Below are 24,766 nucleotides of genomic sequence, written 5' to 3' on the forward strand. Positions count from 1 at the left end.
AAATTTAAATATGAAAAAGGTTTACAAAACAAACCAGTCTGATTTTGTCGAATAATTCGTTAGCGGAATTTGCATTTTACATCAGATGAGTATGCTTTCGTTTATGTTTAACTTTACAACGCGTTAAGATAAATGATATTGATATTACAATTTATATTACCCATAACGCTATAGGATAGGGTACTCTGATGATTTTTGTGAACAGTTTATTTTACATTCAGCACTTCATTCTAGATTTGATTTATAAATGTGATAGGTATATTTATGTGTTTTATTGTATGTTTGAATTTTAATATCTATATTTTTAATAAACTCATTATGTTAGGCTAAAACCTGTTATTATTCATACGTATGATTCAAAAGGCTACTATCGTATAGTGATGTAAGTACAGCTATGTTGTACATTACTGATATTTATATTTCAGAATTTGTTGAAAAAGGGAAAGAAAATATGAATTCGGGTAAATCTGCGGCGATAGACTGATGAAACGTACCAAAAACTGTCCTGCTTGACCACTCGAGAGCTTGCTTTTTTTCTTACTGTGACATCTATCTGCAAAGAAATAAAGAAATTCATCATTTTATAAAAAATATGCGATATTTGTGTGATTTTTTAAAGAATAAATTGTTAACATTCGTTTTTAGTGATGTGTTAACCGTTTTCAATATATTTGTTTTGCTATCAGATGTTTTGGATAATGCGTGTTTGTACATTGTAAAAATTATAATATTTTCAAAAACAACAAACGAACAATTTTGATTCACTTTGCAAAATCTTCATGTGCTTTAGATGTATAAATGCTAAAAAAGTATAATAGAATTGTGTTTAGAAGCAGTCATGATATGTTTTATAGTTTATGTTTGTTTTATCCAATTGATTTAAATAGCCTTTTAGATACATTTTCTTTGCATAAAATAGTCTCTAAATTATATAACACAAACGAAACTTCATTTATCGTAGCATAAACATTGAAACAAAATTTACAAACAAAATATAATAGTTTCTTAAAATTCAAATTCAACCAATGACCGCAAAGTACTCCAATATGTTAACGCAAATGTATCACTGTAAAGAAACTAACATATATCAAGGCACAAGCTAAAGGTGACAATCCGTAAATACAATTATTCAAGCTTTCATAATTTACTACTTCAAGCATTAATTATATAGTAGCCTCAAATGACATCGCAAAGCCGAGTCAACGTACTTTCGCCCTGTTTGAAACCGCTTTGGTTTAGCCGCTTAAATAGCAAACCGACCTTAATGTGTTTAAGGTTTATTTTCTATTTAAGACTCCTTTCAGTTTTGTGAAATTCAAACTATGATACGGTAAAATACACTCGTTTTCAATGTTTTATTGTTTTGTTAAGATTATTCTTGTCAAGAGTATTTAATTGTTTAAAAATAATTTAATAAACATTTTCTCCCGACCATTTTACACGAGTTTTATTTTTAAATGGCCGTTCTTCACCCTCATTATTAAAGTGAAACATATATTTCCCGATTATTCTCCACTTTATTTTATTGAACACAAATATTATTCATAATTTATGTACATCATTGGACTACACAGTATTGTAAACAACTTTAAAAAGCAGTAGGATTTTGTTGTTCAAAGCTTGCTATAAAACCCGAAGAATAAAGAATACGAAAATAAATCGAAACAGAGGAGGAGAAAACACTACTTGAAGGCTCATTGAAGCGTACAAGCTTGCGGCAGGAAGAAAGATGCTGACACATATAAACTAAGACGGGGCAAGAGGCGCCTATAAGTCATGTCAGAGCCAACGCAAAGATAAAGCAATGTCAATTAGTGGTTGAAAATTCCACGGATGCTGAAATATTTTTCTGTTTAGCTGTTTGCAACTCTTCCTGTATTTTTGCATCAAATCAGTGAATAAAAGAAGTTATTTTGAGTTTCGAAATAAAGCAATGTCAATTAGTTTTTAAAAACCACGGATGCTGCAATAGTTTTTTTCGGTAGATCTTATTCAAAGGAGAGGGTGTAGGAGGGTGGGGGCTTCGAATCAGAGATTTAAGGACGCTACTTGTGTCTGATGTTCAGACAAGAATGTGTTTAGCTGTTTACATCAAACGCATTGTCATTTTAATTTTTAGGACGTTTGTTCTTTTTCTTACGAAATTTAACATTTGTTTATAAAACAAAGTAATATGCTATGCGCTCACTATGGCTAAAGTATGGGAAATATACTTTGAAGATTATCTTGTGATATAAATTTAATTATACGGAATCTTAAAAAATATTCGTTTACAGACTGTTTCGAATTATTCATTTTATTTCACGAGTTGATATATTTTGTTATGTGTCCTTCAAGCATATTTATGCTCAAATTACTGGACTGTGTTATGACTAAAAACCTGCAAACCAGCTGCAAAACATAAACCGTATGTATTGTGCAGATCCTTTTTGGCAATTAATGATTTATTCAAAACAAAATATGCCCTTCGCATTGCACTTTATTTTAGTATTCAAAGTATCTTTTGCCATACTCATATTTGTTTTGAGAAAAGTTAATAGATTCGCTGTTTTTACAGGGTCTTTTGGATTTGTTATTTAACATGCATTTGTTTCATTAAGTTTTAATCGAGAAAAACACGTAATATGATATGAAGTGCAGTACTTTCACACTTTCACTCAATTTATTGAATTACAATTAAAAATGTTTTATATTAATATTTACTTATTTAAATGCATGATCAATTGTTTATTTATTTATAAATTGTAAATAAAATAAAAAAATATCTCAAGCAATATCTTTTGTACGCTATGTGCAGAACTGCAATTATATATCATTTATTCAAGCAGAAGAGAATAATACAGGGTTGTCCGGTTAGCCCACTTGTTAGCACACAGCTTCTCAGCAAGGCGTACTGGGTAAGATCCCTGGCCTCACTGTATGTTAGTTTGTGATCACCAATTTGGACAAAAGGGTTTTCTCCGGGTACACCAGTTTCACCCACAACGCATCCCACACTCTCGCGAAACATCGTGCAAACAGGAATGACATAGCATAGTTAATATGACTTCCTTCGCAATTTTTGTAAAATATATAAAGTTTGACCTAACTCTAAAACCGTTCAAGATACCACAAACATTGCTTTGAACAAAAATTAAAAATGATAAATGGGTCTTATGCTCGAGTTCACGAGGAATGTCTCAAAATGTAGCAGAAAAAAAAAACCTTTTCAAATATCTTGACGTCAAATTAACGTTTAAATCACTCGCAGATTATGGCCATTGAATACGATATGTGTAGACACCCCTCGAATCACATCATCTCATTTCTTTCATAATTGACATTACATCAGATTTTCATATAATAAACAAAAATCATTTAAGTTTTATGTCAATATCTGCCATTGTTTAATTCCATTTTTGATTCAAGAGAGAATGTATGCAAAAAAGTCAAAGTGCTCAGTTCAAACGAGGTTGAATATTATATGACAACTGATCCGTTCGTCGATTTCCATGTTGACCCTTCTAGCCTCATTAGCTTTCAAGAAAAGGTCAAGATATACGCGAGAGATAAGTTATACCTTAGATATATGTAGAATAGAAATAATTAAGCCCGATCAGCAGGCCTATTGAATGTTTTCGCCAATATTATTTCTTCAATAAGTAAGGAGATAGTGTTGAACCTTGGCTAGATCATAGACATTCTGACAGGCAGATAAGGCGGTTGTTTTTGGGCACGCGAGTAAGTTGGCTCATTAGAAATGAAAATAATCTTTCTGTGTTAATCGCTTTACCACACGTCAAAACGAAATTATATTCGTAGAAAAAATGGAGTAGACCAAGAACATTTCGCTTTCATTTTTTGTGTGTTTTTGTACGCGTAAGATTTACGGGATTTGGTTCAAGAACAGATTATTTCTTTTGTTACCGAACAACAAAATGAAGTCAAACCGAGGATGTTTCGGCTAAATATAGTTTTAACAATTATAAGACGGTTATCTGCTACTGATTTGCAATAATCGATTATCTAGCCCTATGGAGGTAAAACAACGCTTAACATAACATGGCGATAATTTTTCAAGAATATGACCATAAACAAGGGGTTCACCGAAGGACACCACACAACACAATCGAAACATCTCGGCCATTTTCCATCGAAAACAACCTCGGATGTATTTGGACGGCTTACTATGTCAGAATTCTTTACAATAAACTACGCTGAAATTAGATCGCGTAGTAATTTCAATTAAGTAGTTAAACCTAAGGAATTAACTGTAAGGAATCTTAATTATTTATGCAATAATACACTTCAGTGGGAACGAATTTGAACTCAGTTAGATAAATTACACGTTAAAACACTACACTTAATTAATAGTATTATCATTGTTTTTACGAACTACTTCTTCTGATATACCGGCATACATCCGATGTTATTTTCGATGAAAAATGGCCGAGGTCGTCCGATTGCACACAGCAAAATGTACTTACTAGTCCATATTAGCATCTTCACTGTTAACTTCTGGATAATTGGGATAAAGAATATGAAAATTAAAACATTATTCGATTTGAGTTAGGATTGTTTCGAGTTTTGAATATATCTTCTTTAAAATTAAGATACTGCTTTTGCTTACTTCGACCCTGAATGAAGAAGAAGAAGTAAATTGAATATTTATTCACTTACCTTATACACACTGTAATAAATTGTCCATGGTTAACAAAAAAAAAGGATTTCTCAGACACAAAAAATATCCATTATTTAACCATTAGATGTTTACAAAATAATATTATTATATTTATGGTGATATGATAATTGAATAATATGAGTATCCACAAATGAGCCATATGCTTTATAAATAAAAATAAGAATGGCTGAATATAATCACAAATATGTAGTTTACAATCAAGAACAGTATACACAATTGGCGGTTTACACAAAGAATGACAAAAATATTGAAATAAATATAATAAATCGGTTTCTAAATCACAACTGAAAAGCTTTTCCAACTGTTTAATACGGAAAGTTGTCGGCTGTTTTGAACTTTGATCTTCAAATTCTGTAAAACCTTTCTCGACTATATGGCGACATCAAACCATAAAAATATCAAAGTAATAATAGTTATATACCTAGGACCAAAACCAGGCTGACGAATCTTTCGCCAATAAAGAAGAATGTTATGCAAATTGCGTATGTCAATTTGCATTAATACGCCATATATCTTAAGCATCGTATCTGTTTGCAATTACAACTATTTCTCGATGTTTCTGAATTATGGAATTTGAAATGACGAATACTTATTATAATTATTTTTGGTAAATATTGTTATGTAGCTTGCAAAATATTACTGTTATGCTTAATAATAATTGTGTAAGTTTTCTGAAACTTCTTTTAACCTTCGTTTACTAATTCAATGTCAATTTACTTTCAAGTAAAAATTGACTTGTTTTGCTTACTTCAAACGCATGAAACAGCGAGAGTAATAATCTACATACCATACATACACGATATCGAAATAAATCTATATGACTTGTATTTGTAATTAGTATTATAATGCAAATGATTCTGTAAAAAAATTGCTATTACATTGTCCTTATGTTCCTTGGCTTTCTGAATTAATCTTGAATCATATTCATCATAACAAATGTAAATAAGAACTTTACTTTATTTTTGGGAAGTTCTGAATCTGCTTCCTTTGCCAGCATTTACTTTCTGCTTTGCATATCATTGTATTGCAAAGCAATAAATCATATTGTTTATACGTGCAAATATTATTTTGTTGTTATTGAATTATATTTTAATATTAATCACCTGAAATCAAATCAACGACATAAACAGCACTTGTCTTTATTTACGAACGTAGAAGGGAGGGAGTTTACACGTTCCCATTGTTATAAAACAGTCCTATAGAATTTTCCGTGTAACCCTTCGATTAAACGAACGTAACGAGTGAGCCAGAAAATGTCCAGACATACATTTATTTATTGTCTAGATACATTAAATATTTACACACAGAATCAAGTAGACTTATTTCAATGCCGAGAAACAGGGCAGCGACAATGACGAATTGCCAGGCGCCCCATGTGTTTGGCTTACCAGGACCCATAATTGAAAAACTGCCCAAGATCTTATTTGCCCGGTCGCCCTGGTATTTGATCAGGAAAAGTTCACATTTGTCCAAGTGTCTAATTGTTATACTGTAGAATTGCAATTCATTTGTACAGGAAAAGAAAGGGATATTTGTTCCGTCCGGTAATTTATGATGTGTCCACTGTGGTCAAACACCAATATAACAACCATGTCTGCTCCGTGCTCAATGGCTTAATGCCGACCAAACGTTTGTGTCTGATCGCTTACCAGATACGGGCTCGTCTTTTTGTGGCTTCCAATTAACACAGACACGCCTGGACCGCGAGGTCAAGCGAAAATCAAAATGGCTGAGAAGTTCAGAGCAATCTATGGAAGACAGGTACATATATCCGAATTGTGGAATCCGCTTGTCTCCATCAAGTCTTTGGAAGAAAACAATCATAAAAGAGGCTCATGTCTGAAATTTTACCATCATGATCAAATGGCAATTTAACTATTTTGACCACCAAATGTCCAAAATGATGACATTCATTTCGATTCAAAGGTTGTAATATTTCTATGGTTTGATATTAGGTATATACAATCTAGTTTTAAATGAAACAAAAGGGGCTAAGGACGCGTTGGAGACAGTAATTTAATTCTACTTAAAGGCACCGAAACCAAATTGTGGCCAAAGCCAAAGACAAAACAAAATAAGACATTGATCATACAGAAGGCGAATACAAGTTTGCATTTAAAGGGCACATAAATCTATGTCCTTTTTGACGATAGACATTATGTGCAAACATATCGAAGTCCGTTATATAGCTCACTGGTTAACTTTGAATACTGTAAACAAAATGAAATATAGTTTCCAGATTAACATATTTTCCATTCAGTGGGGATACAGATATGGACAATATTTGATACTGTATCGATCCAGCATAGTCCATGAACAAGGAACTGCATAAAAATCCCATTATTTGAAGACCTCCCTTCAATTAGTGGAAACGCAAACTTCAAAACCTTTTTGTATCACACCATTGTCCATTTCAACTACCATCACATAAAATATTAGTTTTAAATTCAACGATTTCATTTGCTAGTCGCCGAATGGAAGCTTGGCTCAGAACTTTAAATGGTCGATCCACTTGGGGCTTTTTACACAGGCTCGAAAAATCTCCTGCAAGTAATAAAGTTTGACAATGACGGAGTGATATTTCGACTAGTTTTGAACGATTTGATTCAATTCTCTATTTTGCTTATGGAGCTGACGAATTGATCGGAACGGCTTCCACTTTGTCTGATGGAAAACAACATAATTTAGGCCACACAAATCCACATAATTCCGACTGTTATTGATCTTCGGAATTTCCATTACAATTTATTTTCGCGTTAAAGGGATTTATCCACGTTTTATATGACCATAGACAAATTTCGTGTAAAATGTGAACGACCTGCTTCTTACAATGATTTAAGGTTACCAAAAATACAAATTATCGCTTTATTGTTAATACTTATTTAAAAAAGTTACAGAAAATGGTTCATATTGCCGATGAGCTTCAATAACGCTCAAATAAATTGAATGACTTTAGACTTGGATTAACAAAATTCTTTTTAAAAGGATATCTGCCCAAGTTAAACAAACTTAATAATCTTAGCCGATTGTCATGTTTTAAGGCTTACATATTTTAGTGACGCAAAACGGAATCAGGTATTGTTGGATCAACTTTTTGACATGACACATTAAAAAAATTAATGCGCCGGGATTACAAAATTGGATGCATGGTAATATGCAGTTTAAAGTAGTCCGAATTCAAAGACCACTTTGTTTAAATACGTCCATAAGATTGCAATGTGAATCTAGTTCTAAGAGCAGGCCAAATAATCTTAAATTGACTTTGGTGAAGAACGGAGGGGAATAGATAGTTATAGATAACTGCACAGAAAATGGAAATGTGCTGACCAAAAAACCCTGCCTTACTTTACATACAGCAAAAAGTCCAAACGTCCTCAGTCATTATCGGGTTACATTTATTTAACTTTACACTAGCGTAAAACTTGTGAGATGGAAATAATATACCCTTGTACATATAGGTGTATCAGTAACTGTTATGAAACTAGCTAATTGTATTAAACTTCATCCATTTAAATTATCTATTGTTATTCGAGGTACATTTATATCGGTTACACTCTGGGGCCACTCAAAATATTATATGGATTCTTTTTTTACTGCCTGTGAACAGAATAGTAAAGAAAACAAAGTCACGCCTGTCGCCCTTACAGCCTTTCAACGTTTTCAGCGCATTATTTAATCCCAGAAGACAGTCTGCCAGTTTTTTGGTTGACTACGAGTGTATCATTCTAACACCTTGGCAAAATATTCCTTTGCTTTTAACGAATTGTCCCCTAGTGCAAGGCAAAGTCACGTGTATGTCTAGTCATTTCAATTATCATACGTTTGACTTAATCGGCATGGTATATACTGACAAAACAGCATTCTTCGAAAGAATACGATAAGTAACGAATTTGCCGGACATTGTCTATTTTTTACAATATATGTATTTTTGAGCATTTACTTTGCGTGCAGTCCGTATAACACAATAAGATTGAGGCCCTGATTTCTTGAAACTTCTTTATTCTAAAAGATTAAAGTAGTTTATTTTGTATAGCATTTTTTTTTACTTTAAACCCATTTCGATTTTTAGTCAGATAACATCAATAAACAGTAAAAAAAAACTTCCACAAAAGTGAATTTTTCACAAATTAAAGAAGAACAAAATCTGAATCGTCTTATAACAGACTTAAGTGATTTCGAGAAATCGGCCAACTGAAATTTACCCGATCTACACTGTATTATAGACATTTTTTACATCATTATTTATGCAAAAGACTGCAGAAACAAGCTCAGTAGCAACAAGTTAAAACATAAACCTGGTTTAATGGCACTGGGTAAACGCCAAAGACATAGAACATAAAATCACAAACAAGAAACATAGAAGAACGGCACACAACTCCACAAACAGCACAGTGCAAACATACTATATTTAAAAAACTAGGTAGGTTTATCAAGAATTGTTATGTACTGCCTTGGAACGGTCAAACCAAAAGCAGCATATCCATATAAGCTTCGAAGCTTTCTTTTCAATAATGAGAATGTTGTGATTATATCATTTTGGAATATATCATGTATCTGCTTTTCACGTATTATTGTCACAGTGAATCCTTTGATTATGCCTAAACTTCGTGTATCTAAAATGTTTTATTACATTAATTATTGTTTTAAACAACACATCAGTAAGGTGATGGCTTTTTGAATGGATAATTACAGAACATCATACCCTTTGTATTGCGATATGTTTGCAGTGTATACGTGTTTCAATAAAAACCTGAGGGAAAACAGACTGAAAAAAAACATGTAACTATAAGTTTGTTTATAGAATGTTTAAAGAAGTATACTTTGTTTTGCGATATATTTGCAGTGTTTACGTTTTTCAATAAAAACCAGAGGGAAAAACAGACTGAAAAAACATGTAACTATAAGTTTGTTTATAGAATGTTTAAAGAACTATACGAAAACATCACGAACGGTTTTGATCGGGAAAAATCAAGAACATTTAAACATTGATTTATGCGTTTGCATTGTTCCACAATCTAAGTCTGTGTCTGAATCCTGAATAAAGCCATCCATGCACTTTACCCTTTCTTTTCAGTTATTTTAAATGGAATAGAATATATTTATTGTGAATCTAGAACTTGTACTTTATACAAATTAAATACCATATTCACCTAAACTTTCAATGGGTCAGAAGGTCCAAACATCTTCTATAATTTAATGCTTCTTGGTACTTGTTGTCATTAAACGAACAATATTACAATAAGGCGATAGCATCCGGAATCGAACTCGGGACTCCGTTGTGAGAAACACCCGTGTGGTACGACTCTCATAGACGTACAAACTAAGGCATGAAAGAATTATCTTCCTCAAAAACCTTTTTGAAAGTAACCAGAATATGCGGTATCTGGTCTGATTGAATGACTTTTTGTTATTGAAATACACGTATGCTCGAGATTATGGACAATCCAACAAAACAAGAGATGCTTGGTACAAAAGTCTCAGCAGTTTCAAATTAATTTCATTTAAGGTAAACTCAAATAAAATATCAATATTTACGTACTACCGTTATATCAATTATTGTATATCAATAGAAAACTATTACAAAAAAATAGTTTGTATTAAGAAAATGGCACAATATGAAATGTTAATTATCTATGGTCATAGAATATTGCATTCTTCCAAAACTGGGCATGCGCAACACCAACAAACGTTTCAACATTAGCACATGAATCTGCCGTTTGTTTAATATCTGCATAAATAAAACAATTCATTTTAATTTATTCGTGTTGAATTGAGCAAAACAATGACAAGATGCTTCTTTATATATTTTATTGTCCAAAGAAAATCTAAATGAACATCTACTGATGTTTCGTTTCGTTTAAAATTGATATTTTACAATAAACGTTGTCTGAAAATTATCTTTATTTCTGTTGACCGGCCACCTTAAGATCTTCAGTACCTGTTTCTGTGTACTCGTCATTCTTTATTTTAAAATTCCTTATTATTGACAATAAGCCATTGGACCAATTATTAAAATAATTGTGTATTTTAATGGCACACTATTTTAAATTTATAAAAAAATACTGCCACGGGGTTTAACTTTTAAAATATGGCATCCTAAAGCTACCCCTGCATCATATTTTTTTATAAATGCTGGTATTCTTTCTTGCATGCTTCTATTACTTATACCTGCATCAATAATGCTAGTTTCAAGCGTTTATATTTTGGATTTTAGGCCACGGAGATTAATGTTATTTTCTGTTCTTGTTATATTTTTAACTGCCTGTGGCATAATAATAAGTAATAAATAACCAAGACCTTGACTTAATATACAACCTTCTGACATTAATCTATGAAACCAGGTTACCTGCCAAAAGAGCACGTTAAAATAATGTTGTGATTTTCAAATCAATTTACTTATACACGAAAAGGATAACCTCATTTAGGAGTTTCATATAACTATTCTTAAAATCACACATAAAAGAACAATGCAGTTTTAAGCTTAATTTGAAGAATACATTCTGATTAAAAAGGAGACCTGAATTAAATAAAAACAATGTCATAAGTAAGATATTCAATCTAAACACTAGCCAAGTATTATGCATAACCTCCTGTCTTACAAACCGACAATATATGAAATCATTTAGAGTATAACACGCAGAGAGTATCGAAGTTCATACTCACGGGAAAGGAATTTTGGAAATAGTGCCGATGTGTCCCCTATAACAATGCCAAATACGTAGATGGGAAGAGGGCCATACGCCGCATATTTGTCATTAATGTCCCGGTCGCGTCATGATCACTTTCCAAAAGAACTTCGCTTTATCCTATTACGCAGACGACATAAATGGTCGTCATATTCAAGTTATGTTCAATTTTATCCCTCTTAAAATACTTCATCCGTTTGGTAATCCCCAGATTTATGCGGTGATGTTTTCTGTTTGAACAATTTCAAAGAAAGACGTCGCTCCATTGCTTAGTCCAAACGGCAATGATGGCTCTAACAAACAGAACGCAAACAAATGTAATTACGGAACATAAATTTCGCTAAGACATAAAACTGTCAGGGAGTGAAGATCATTTTTGTAAATGGGCTTTCAACGCCTTGCAAGATTTATAGAAGAATATAAATAGTTATAGCATGTGAATGTGACCTAGCCCTTTTATTTCGCATGCATAATAGGGCGGCAGGGGTGTATGGACGGAATCTCTCGAAATAAAGTGGAAAGTGGCCGCAAAAATTATTTTTGATAGTTTTGAAAAAATACGTGATTTTAATTATACTAATGAATTTGATAAGCAGTTTGCACAGGAATGAAAAAAAATTATTAGAAATATTTTTCTCAATTCCCCTGTATGCTTTATGAAATAGACTTATAACTTTGGACATACGCCCTCTTTCTCCTGAATATACTCTAAAAGCTGTGTTTGGGGCTTAGTTCAAAAAGTCAAATGTGTTTCGATACATTGCAAATTGCCCATCGAGCACAAAAATCACCAACGGTTCTGAAAAAATCATGATTTGTGAATGTAATGGTGAAACAAAGCTGACAGGCACCTAACGTAAAATTCACATCATAAAATATCTGATCTAGTACCCCTGGTTTCAATAAAACTTTACGTCAACGATGTACAGGCGGACGGTCAGAAGCTAAACAAAGGCTGATTTTGTCCCGTATTTGAGACTGTGAAAAAAACGAGCTAAAACTTGGATGTTTTAAATATCGAATTAACGGTGACCCGTACATACTTTTAGCTACAGAAGCAGTCCTTATCTCTACATATGAACCGAAACACAATGAGTAAACCAGAATACGAAACTGGCCCACATAACCTCAGTCCAAATTAGTTTTCCTCAAAGTATGTTTGTGGAAAAGATAGCTGCATACTTATGTCTATTATGATGATTACGTGGATATTAAACATTTACGTATTTATCAGCACCATAAGTTTCTACTAATTTACGACGGCGGAGCCTGGATAGTCTTAACTCATCGAGTCTTGGCAGGCTACTCAACATGAACGTAGAACGCTATCGCGGAATCACATTTGGATAGAATTTATACCATACGGCTAAATGTGCAATAACGTCGCGGGGATCGAATTATTTGGTCATAAAAACGGAAGCATTCTATATTTTAGGACTAATGTTTACGACACTAATTACACAGTCATAAAGTCAAAAGTGATATGTGAAGATTAAAAGAAGGAGCAAGTTAAGCACTTGCTATTCCACACCTCAACTTAAGATTATTGCCAGAATTGATATTAGTTTCAAAAAATTCCGGTATAACGGCGCGTCTAACACCGTTTAAATGTCTCGCGCTCATAATGAAAACGGTGAGTAGTAGTGGTAAAATTATGAGCAAAACTATTACTTTGTAATGAGATATTTGCAATTTGCGTCATAATTTATGTAGGGATGTTCTTACTCATCTGTAGGGAATAAAGTATGCAAATACCATAATGAAAATGATACATTAACAAATAATAAACATGAATTGCAAAATTAGTTTTATATATGATATGCTTGTCAAGTTCTTTACGATTAAGGAATGTGATGCTGGTAACACCAACTGTTTATATTGAATACTTATTTAATGGTATTTTTATTGACTTTAGTTCAATGGTACTTTTATGGACTTCTTTTTATATTGAATTATTGTTGACTATTGTCCAATGGTATTTGTACTGACTGCTCATTCAACAACGGTATTTCATTTATTACCTATTCAATGATGTAAACTTGATTTCTTATGCAAAGTCATTTTTTACTATTATTTCAATGGTATTTTATTTGTACTTATTAAATGGTGTTTGTATTTAATACTTATTCAATGGTATTTGTATAAACTAATAACTCAGTGTTATTTTTGTTGACTTTTTGTCAAAGGCATTCTAATTGTACTGTATTGTTTTGTATACGGAATGCCTTATTTGGCTTGCTGCCCTACGGTCTTTGTGTATCTACACTAGGATAAAGTTTGTGTTGGTCTTGTCCCTGTTGTCGCAAATGATTTAATTTGGGTTTCTTTCTTCTGTATCTGACCTGTGGCCTTCTTTGCACGGTTCATAGGATCAATATTTAGTAGGCTTGTTCCGCTATTGTCTTGTTTCAGGTATGTCAAACCAGAACTAAAATTGTGAGTTTAGGAATCAGGAATATAAACAAAAACTGTTTACGAAAATATTAAATAAATGAAGAAAAATGTATTAATTTTGTGTCTTTGAATTGCGTCCTCGTAGTCATTTGGTGTATCTCACAGTTATCGGGATTATTTGTTTTGCTACTGGGGTTATCGTTAAAGTCTTATTTATCAATACATTGCTCTTCCTTAAATCACATGGTGACTTCTCATTGTACGGAATTCTTAAGAATGTAAAAAAAGCAACTAAAATGTTGTATTTTTAACCTATTAAGTTTACATTAGCGCAGATCGCATCTATAAATAAGTATTTCCCAACTATAAATCGTACACTTCAGTCAATAAGACTGTCATGGCATGTAGATAGTTGAATAATTAATTTGGGAGACCTATACAGATCCGTAAATATCTGCTATCATGCTGTGTACGACTGGTGAAACTTGAAAAGAAACATACTATGATGCTTAGTAAATCAAACCAGAAAATGATATCGAAACGTAATCATGCAGGTGAAGGTATATCATATTGCAAAGACAAGACAGTTGAGCCATCACATTTATCACATTATGTTGCATTTATTTCAACTACATGTAGTGGTGTTTTCGAGTAGAATAACCAAGACTGTTCCAGATTAAACTCAAATATCATTTGATCAATCAATCAATCAATCAATCAATCGATCAATATAATTCTTTATTTCCATCAGATAGAAGATATGCATGTACAAATCTTAGGATGAGCCACTTTATATAATAAAGGTTCGATATTAGGAAATTCCTTTCATTTCTATTTCTCTCAATATTTTACCGAAACAAATTATTAATATAAATGAAAAATCACATACACTGATATATACTAAGTGACCTTTCCATTGGATGGGGGAAGAGATCGCTAATAGTCCACCGCAATCTATTCAAATACAAAGTTAAAAAAACATATCACGTTTTGTGATGAAAAAAACACAACACAATTAGGTCTTAAATATAACAACCATAAGTGATTCGAGAAGGATGACAACACTTTCTGAAATGCTTCAATGTTGCATGAATAATTGCTGAACAATTTACACACTTCAGAATTAGTGAAAGGGCTATGCGCTAACTCGCGCTCGCAAACAATCAATGTTATTCTTGAGACATGAAAAACTGCATTATTTCGTGAGTAAGAATATTTAAAGTAGTCCAGACGTTTTCTTGCGTACAGGGTGTGTGGATTAGCTTTTGGCGCAAGCCACTCTCTAACTTATGTTTTGACATTGCGCCCATTAAAGCCAGTTATTTATTTATATTTACTTACGAGTGGTTGCTGACGTCTGTAATTTATGTCCTTGCGACACGCGGCGTTATTGTTTAGTGGGACATACTGTTTGTACATTTGCGCTTTCACGAATAATTCACTGGGCTGATTTATGTATTCAGTCTCGTATTCAGATGATGTTAAGAATGAACGGTCTTGTATACGTCCAGGAACTAGTTGGATTTTTTTTGAAAACCAGTTTAATAAAGAATTAATACTATGGAATATATATTTAACCTTTCAATGTTTTAACCAATATTAACCTGTGCAGCATTAATTCATATAACTGAGTTTTAATTGTATTGCATCGAATAATGAAATACTTCAGCAGTTGTAAAACTGCTCTTAAGGTGGCGAGCTTTAGAACAATTGTGGTCTCAAAAGCTAAATGATCATAGCTTTATTTTTATTTGAAAGTAAACGGATTGTGTATATTTTTCTGTTTAGATTGTATATAGTAATTATATATAACAAGACAAAGACTATCAAAGATATTTACGAATGATAACAACAAGATATAACTAGTTAGCCAGTATCTAGACAACTATGTGTTATTGTTGTTGTTGTTTTCTTTTATTATTCAGAGAATATAAATCAATTTTGCAAGCACATTATAATTCAGAGCCTAGAATAATGTAATTCTACTTAGAACACAGTCCACTTTGCCCGTTTTTGGTATAATGTCAAATATAAAGGTACCCCAAGAAACCTAGCTGAACTTAAAAATGTGGTGTCCGTATCATATTAACGAAAATGCCTATCTTTGAAATGACCGTTGTGGCCTTTTCTTCAACTAACCCGATATGTTATGAAGGCAAAACCTTTTCTCTAATTGTGTTGATATTATATCATTTAACTTTTTATGATACAAAACCAAACAGCAACTGGAAAATGTGCATTTGAAAAGAATTGTGTTATCCAAGCATAAACTAATTCTATTTCAAAAGCGTTACTAGCGCATTTAAGCAAAACATAGCATTTTCTGTCACCGTGTGTTAATCAATATAAATAATAGTTATAATTTAAGCTTTTGATACTGTTTTATCATGTAACTAGCATTTCCGAAAATATTTTTTTCGATGTCTTACTTAAAGGATGGGATGATTCAGCATTAATTAAAAACAGTTTCCTACATTGAATGATACGAGGTAACTCCAACTACACTGAAACTATATATCAACTTTGAGTTCAGAGCTTATATAAGCATAAAAATAAAAAGACTGAAATATGCAAACAACTATTACTTGACATACATTATTGTTTATTTTGTATTTGCAGAAAGTGTTATTCCTACATAGTAATGTGTAACTACACACGATATTTGTCTATTTCCATTGGATAATGTTTATTTGCCACGTTTTCTTTGTTTCTATCTCGAGGATGGTTCGCAGAAGTCGATTCTAGGTAAAACTAACTAATTGGTTTCTGCACAAAACTGGAAATTTTGAAGATACAGACAACTGGAACCAACTGTTCGCACATACAACCAACCAGCTAGTCACGTATGTGTTCGATCATTCTTTATCATTGAACGAAGAGAGACATTTCTACCGTTGATAAAGTCAAGTGAAGTATCAAACAGTTTTACTTATTATGCGTATCTCAATGTTTATATTACATTTCGTGTCATTAGGGCTCGCAACACTCACTTTCTATAACGAAATTTATATATAGACCTAGAACCTCTTAACTATATGTTACCTTTTACTTCTGACACTAGTCTAATAAGTAAGCCTTGGTGCAAAACACAGACTGACTGAAATATACTGACTGAAACGTTTTTGAGACATTCGTCGGAATCGATATACGCAAATTTAATGAGCAGAAAATTTAAAACATCATCGATTGTGATTGGCTTTAACCAAACTGGGTTTATATTTGATCGTTGTCTACTAAGCTTATCGCTGTAGTATTCATTGCATTAATGAAATAAAAACGTGTTTTCTTCATTTCTAAGTTCTGCGACATAAAGCATCATCTCAATAAAAACATAGATTAACAAGAAATAAAAACCGTTGTTTAATGTATGATCATATACCTACTTAATAAAACCTGCATGAGTAAAGAGAACGATTAATTTAAGTAATATTATTAAATGCCTATATATTCATTGGCATTTTTAATACATATCTATTTTTCCTGAACATTGTTCTAATGTTTTATATATAAACCAAAGCGGACATGCAAGTCACTTATATGTTTAATTGTTGCTTTACACATTCAAATCATCATACAAATGCATTTACATCATTTTAGGTCAAACAAAGGTATAGACAAAGTGCATTATATCAATATTGACACAGTGATGACGGCATATTAATTTTGTATCAATAAACCTAGCCATAAACTTTGGAATGGATGGTATCTTGCAACGCAAAAACTCAAATTGAAATATGTACCACGGATACTGTTCAAATTATGTTATCGGTCAAAAATAACATCAGTACGCGAAAGTAGGTCAATCCAATAAGGCCAAATCAAACGTGTTTGTTATATACTTATATCAAATACATTCTAACAGGGAATGTATATCAAATACATTCTTACAGGGAATGCCACGAACAAATGTCGCGATCAAAACGTCATTGGAATAAATATACATTAAAATCAACTTGTTGAAAAATACAGATGTTAAATATTTGGGCCAAACCTCATTCGTTGTCGCTGCTGTAAAGCTGTTCCGGCATCAGCCAAAACGTTCTCTTTCCTGCATGATTTGTTTATAAACAATCTTATCATATACCCCATAAACTAATTCAAATGACTTATCCCCACATTAATACCGATGAGCAACATGATTTTATTTCAGTCTCATTTGATAAATGGCGTTTCCATGTTATGCGGGCGAAAGAATAATGCTTCTTACTTCCGGTTTACATTTAATATGCGATTTCTATTGATTTTCATTTGCGCACGACTAGTTATATTGTTTCTAAGGCTGTCGCATTGTTTCCAATTACTTGTTCTTTTGTCAAAGGGTTTGGTGCTAATTACAGATTATACCGCATTCAATGTGTGCATTTTTTACGCAATTTTGTTTTTAATTCCCTTTCCTCAATATTGAACTACTCATTGTCGGCGCTTCTTTGAAATCGCCAATATCCTGAGTCATGACTTACTTTTTGGTTTAAAACACATTTTCGAGAGCATTTGACATATCATTGGCGTTATTCAAGGTTGCGTTTTTTTAAAGCCACCAATATCCTGGGTCATGACTTACTTTTTTGTTTTTTAGCATGTTACCAGGCCTTTTGACACATCATAAGCGTAGGTACCAATTACTAGCTTTGGTTTTAATCATATTTTCAGGGCGCTTGCCTATAGGTAACACTAATGTAATTCGCGTTCGCGCTTTTATTAAATCGCCAATATTCTGAGTCATGACTTTTTTGGTTTTAAGCATGTTATCAGGCCTTTTGACACATCATAAGGGTAGGTACTAATAACTAGCGGTATTTAAGGTCGCGCTTCTTTCAAACCGCCAATAACCTGAATTATGATTTACTTTTTGGTTTAAGCATATTTTCAGGGCGTTCGACAGATCATTAGGGTAGGTATTTATAACTAACGTTATTTAAGGTGTCCGGTCTACAATAATGTGAAGTGCTGATGCCTGTTGACCTATTGTTTTAGTATCATTTGAATGAAGCATATGTTAACGTCATACCGATAAAATAGTGCAAACACTCTGTTTAGACCTTAACAAATTTAAAAAAAATCGGTTATTTCACTTTCGTGGAAATGAAGAATAAAAATATAAACTGCCTTAACTTTATCTGTGATGTATTTTTGGTCATTTAGTTTACATATTGGTATTCAGTAAGCGATACCATTTCAACAGACATTAAAATTACATGTGGTCACCAAACATCAAAACAGAAAGATGCACTCTTACCCCTAAATAAGAATTGCCAGAATTGATACAATTGTTTAAATATACCAAAAACGATGAACAAATGTCAAACACAATGGTTTTTATGAATGATGCCGAGTTTAATCTGAAATAAAGGTGCATTAAACGCGGTATTTCTACCTTATTAGACGATAGTTGATCACACTAAATTATTTAGAACTCACCAATCATTTAATATTTTTTGCGTTTTCAGCTATTAAATACACGGTTACGATCTATTGTCAGTAATCGATATTTTCCATAAATGCATTATTTAGTATGTTGTAAAAGGTTCATCACTCAAAAGTTATGTTTGTTATACATGTGTATGTAATGATTTTGAATAAGAGTGTCAGTTTAACATTAATTTATAAAACGAAAATCTATATCCGTCGAAGTCTTTGACGAGCCGTACCATACGTTTATATCAGAGAAGCACCGTTGTTGCCGGCCATCTTGTCTTTATGGACAGAACAATTTCTTACATCCATCCAAAAATGAATCAGGTCCTCACTAAGATGTGCATATCCTAATAAGCAGCGGTCCTTCAAAGAAGTAACACATATTTTCTGTTTTATTTATTTCCAATAGTCTTTAATTAAATGTACATTTTCAATGTACTCCCCCTCGTGTTAACATTCTGTTCACCACTTTGGTATCTTTTTCAAATGCAAAATAGCTTGCTACAAACACGTGACGATGAAAGAGGACCGAAATTGGTTTTGACTAAAATATACATTTATCATACTTTCACAAATAATTGTAATTGTTCGTTGGACCCGTTGTCTGTAGCGAACTGTACAAGAACAGGACTCGAAAAGAAACCAGGCTGAATAAAAGGCAGAATGAAATATTTCTTTCTTGGAGAAGAAATCAAACTTTAGTTCATCCTACAATTTTGGACAAAGGCAGAACCTTTAATTGACAGAAAAATAGATGGAAACGGCGACAGAATGTATACATCAAGTTCTCTCGTCTGAATTGCTCCCCATGGTAGCCAAAACTTAATCCCCGCTCTCCGACGAAAAACAACCATAATTGTATAACATGATCGTTCGTAAGGTTCCTGGGGCTGTAATTTTCCTTCTGGAGTCTAGGGCATCAGATGAAAGACAGTGTTGGGAAATGAATATTCTGTTGTTTTAATTTCTTTTCTTTGCGAGGATCGTGTTGTATTGATCATCGAAGCTTGGTGGTCTTATAGATGGTCAGAAGACAAAATGAAGTTTTAGTTGAGAACCAAACACAGAAATGAATTAAGCGGGATTTGTTCTTGTTATATTGAATTATATTCGTCGATTTGGAGTGTCATAGATGGTCAGCAGACAAAATGGAACTTTATTGTAAAACCAAACACTCAAATGAACAAATTGCGTTCATACTAAATATTATATTTTAAATTATATTCGCACTTTAAATGCCAAAAGTTTATCTTTATAAACAGACATTTCGAAGAAAAGAAATCATATACACTAACATTACGTCATTTCATTGCAAAAAACAACAAGATTCGAATGAACGTATGCCGATCTGGTATTCATTATACAAACGACCATGAACTAGTTATTTTAGTCAGTCTAGTTGTCACCATTTAAACAACGACGCGGTCAAGCGGAACTATCTTCTAAGTTACTTATCAAACTTCTTTTATGAAATGTAGCTTTCGCACTTTCATTAACTTTCATTGCTGGAACTCTTAACTTTATGAACAGTGGGCCAGGAACTTACAGGAGCTTTCTAACATATACCGTTTTGTACCAAAATGCTTTCTCACACACATATATTCAAACAAAGCAGTTTAGCTTTTGCATTAACATTTAGTACATTTTTGTAAAAAATGTATTTATCTTTCTCAGTCACATATACTTATGAACAGCAGCTTATCCTACTCACTCTCATATGTTTGTACACATGAACCAGCCCTACTCCCTCTAATATGTTTGTATACAGGAACCCACCCTACTCTCTCTCATATGTTTGTATACAGGAACCCACCCTACTTCCTCTCATATGTTTGTATACAGAGGACCTAGCATTGTTTCAATGGTTCATTGGACAAAGGGTTTAGCTTACTCCCTCTCATATGTTTGTTCACAAGAGCCTACCCTTCTTTCTCTCATAATTTGTACACAGGGTCCTAGCATTATAACAATAGTACATTGTACAAAAGGGTTTAGCTTTATCCCTCTCATAAGTTTTTTCATCCAAGCCTAGCCTACTCCATCTCATATATTTGTTCACAAGAGCAAACCCTACTCCCTGTCATATATTTATTCACAAGAGCCTACCATAATACCTCTCCTATGTTTGTTCACAAGAGCAAACCCTACTCCTTGTCATATATTTATTCACAAGAGCCTACCCTGCCACCTCTCATATGTTTGTACACAATAGCCTACACTACTCCCTCACATATGTTTGTTCACAAAAGCCTACCTTACTCCCTCAAATATGTTTGATCACAAGAGCCTTACCTACACCCTCAAGTATGTTTGTTAAAAGAGGCTACCCTAATACCCCTCATATGTTTGTTCGCAAATGCCTACCCTACTCCTTCTCATGTGTTTGCTCACAAGAGCCTACTCTACTCCTTTTTAAACTTGTTTGTTCACAAGAGCCTACCCTTCTCCCTCCTAGTGTGTGTTCACAAATGCTTACCCTACTCCCACTCATGAATATTTGTACACAAGAGCCTTACTTACTCCCTGTCATATGTTTGTTCACATTGTCCTATTATACCCCTTTATATATTTGTTCACAAGAGCCTACCCTACTCCCTCTCCTATGTTTGTTCACAAGAGCCTAACCTACTCCCTCTCATATGTTTGTTCACAAGAGCCTACCCTACTCCCTCTCATATGTTTGTTTTCAATAGCCTACACTGCTCCCTAAAATATGTTTGTTCACAAAAGCCTACACTTCCCCTTCTCAAGTGTTTGTTCACAAGAGCCTACCCTACTTCCTCTCATATCTTTGTTTACAAGAGCCTACTCTACTCCCTAAAATATGTATGTTCACAAGAGCCTACCCTACTCCCTCTCATATGTTTGTTCACAATAGCCTACTCTGCTCCCTAAAATAAGTTTGTTCACAAAAGCCTAAACTAGTCCCTCTCATATGTGTGTTCACAAGAGCCTACCCTACTCCCTAAAATATGTTTGTTCACATAAGCCTACACTACTCCCTAAAATATGTGTGTTCATAAAAGCCTACACTACTCCCTACATATGATTTAAAGCCTACACTTCTCCCTCTCATATGTTTGTTCACAAAAGCCTACACTACTCCCTCTCATATGTATGTTCACAAGAGCATACCCCACTCCCTCTCATATGTATGTTAACAAGAGCCTGCCCTGCTCCCTAAAATATGTTTGTTCACAAAAGCCTACACCACTCCCTCTCATATGTTTCTTCACAAGAGCCTACCCTACTTCCTCTCATATCTTTGTTTACAAGAACCTACCCTACTCCCTCTCATATATATGTTCAAAAGAGCCAACCCTTCTCCCTAAAATATGAATGTTCACAAAAGCTTACACTACTCCCTCTCATGTGTTTGTTCACAAGAGCCTACCCAACTCCCTCTCATATGTTTGTTCACAATAGCCTACTCTGCTCCCTAAAATATGTTTGTTCACAAAAGCCTAAACTACTCCCTCTCATATGTTTGTTCACATGAGCCTACCCTACTCCCTTTCATATGTGTGTTCACAAGAGCCTACCCTGCTCCCTAAAATATGTTTGTTCAAATAAGCCTAAACTACTCCCTCTCATATGTTTGTTCACATGAGCCTACCCTACTCCCTCTCATATGTGTGTTCACAAGAGCCTACCCTGCTCCTTAAAATATGTTTGTTCACATAAGCCTACACTACTCCCTAAAATATGTGTGTTCATAAAAGCCTACAATACTCCCTAAAATATGTTTTAAAGCCTACACTTCTCCCTCTGATATGTTTGTTCACAAAAGCCTACACTACTCCCTCTCATATGTTTGTTCACAAGAGCCTACCCTACTCGCTCTCATATGTATGTTAACAGGAGCCTGTCCTGCTCCCTAAAATATGTTTGTTCACAAAAGCCTACACCACTCCCTCTCATAAGTTTGTTCACAAAAGCCTACCCTACTCCCTCTCATATGTTTGTTCACAAGAGCCTACCCTACTCCATCTCATATGTTTCTTCACAAGTGCCTACCCTACTCCCTCTCATATGTTTGTTTACAAGAGCCAACCCTACTCCCTCTCATTTGTTTGTTCACAAGAGCCTACCCTACTCCCTCTCATATGTTTGTTAACAAGAGCCTATCCTACTCCCTAAAATATGGTTGTTTACAAAAGCTTACACTACTCCCTCTCATATGTTTGTACACAAAAGCCTAAACTACTCCCTCTCATATGTTTCTTCACAAGAGCCTACCCTACTCCTTCTCATATGTCTGTTCACAAAAGCCTACCCTACTCCCTCTCATATGTTTTTTACAAGAGCCTACCCTACTCCCTCTCATATGTTTTTACAAGAGCCTACCCTACTCCCTCTTATATGTTTGTTCACAAGAGCCTACCCTACTCCCTCTTATATGTTTGTTCACAAGAGCCTACCATACTCCCTGTCATATGTTTTTCACAAAAGCCTAATCTACTCCCTCTCATATGTTTGTTCACAAAAGCCTACCCTACTCCCTCTCATTTGTTTGTTCACAAGAGCCTTCCCTACTCCCTCTCATATGTTTGTACACAAGAGCCTACCCTACTCCCTCTCATATGTTTGTTCACAAGAGCCTACCATACTCCCTCTCATATGTTTTTCACAAAAGCCTAATCTACTCCCTCTCATATGTTTGTTCACAAAAGCCTACCCTACTCCCTCTCATTTGTTTGTTCACAAGAGCCTTCCCTACTCCCTCTCATATGTTTGTACACAAGAGCCTAACTTACTCCCTCTCATACATCCTTCCTAAATGTGTGTTCACAAGAACCTTCCCTACTCCATCACATAAGTTCACTGGACACAGGGTATTATAGATCTATTATTTTTAGTATTAGTATTTTGTACAAAGTGGCTTAGCTTTCTCATCCAAACTCGTTTGTACAAAGGGGCTTAACTTTTTTACTAACATAATTGTTGCTGTACAATGTTCTTTTTTACTCACATATTTTTGTACTTATTAGTTTATCTTTTTTACTCATATACTTTAGTGCAAATTAGCTTACCTTTTGTACTCACATACTTTTCTACGAATTAACCTAGCTTTTTACTCACATACTTTTGTACAATTTAGCTTAGCTTTTTTACTCACATACTTTTGTACAATTTAGCTTAGCTTTTTTACTCACATACTTTTGTACACATTAGCTTACCTTTTGTACTCACATACTTTTCTACGAATTAACCTAGCTTTTTACTCACATACTTTTGTACAATTTAGCTTAGCTTTTTTACTCACATACTTTTGTACAATTTAGCTTAGCTTTTTTACTCACATACTTTTGTACGCATTAGCTTACCTTTTGTACTCACATACTTTTCTACGAATTAACCTAGCTTTTTACTCACATACTTTTGTACAATTTAGTTTAGCTTTTTTACTCACATACTTTTGTACAAATTAGCTTAGTTTTTTTACTCACATACTTTTGTACAAATTAGCTTAGCTTTTTTACTCACATATCTTTTACTCAGTGGTTTAGCAATTTACATTATCTTGCTTAAAGGGGATTGTTTTTTTACTCACATACTTCTGTAAAAATTGGCTTAGCTGTTTTACTCC

General features: G+C 33.5%; 1 protein-coding gene across 1 annotated transcript in view; it reads right to left on the bottom strand.

The window, feature by feature from the left end:
* LOC128234840 (homeobox protein Hox-D4-like) overlaps positions 1-11,524 on the bottom strand; it is a 44,439-nt gene extending 32,915 nt beyond the window's left edge. The window contains exons 1-2 of the mRNA XM_052949379.1: positions 11,345-11,524; positions 495-553 (exon numbers count right to left, since the gene is read on the bottom strand). The gene's annotated coding sequence lies outside the window, so the exon portion shown is untranslated. The remainder of the gene's footprint in view (positions 1-494; positions 554-11,344) is intronic.
* Between the last annotated feature and the right edge of the window lie 13,242 nt (positions 11,525-24,766).

This window comes from Mya arenaria, chromosome 5, assembly GCF_026914265.1.
Source record: "Mya arenaria isolate MELC-2E11 chromosome 5, ASM2691426v1".
In the NCBI taxonomy this organism is placed as follows: domain Eukaryota; kingdom Metazoa; phylum Mollusca; class Bivalvia; order Myida; family Myidae; genus Mya; species Mya arenaria.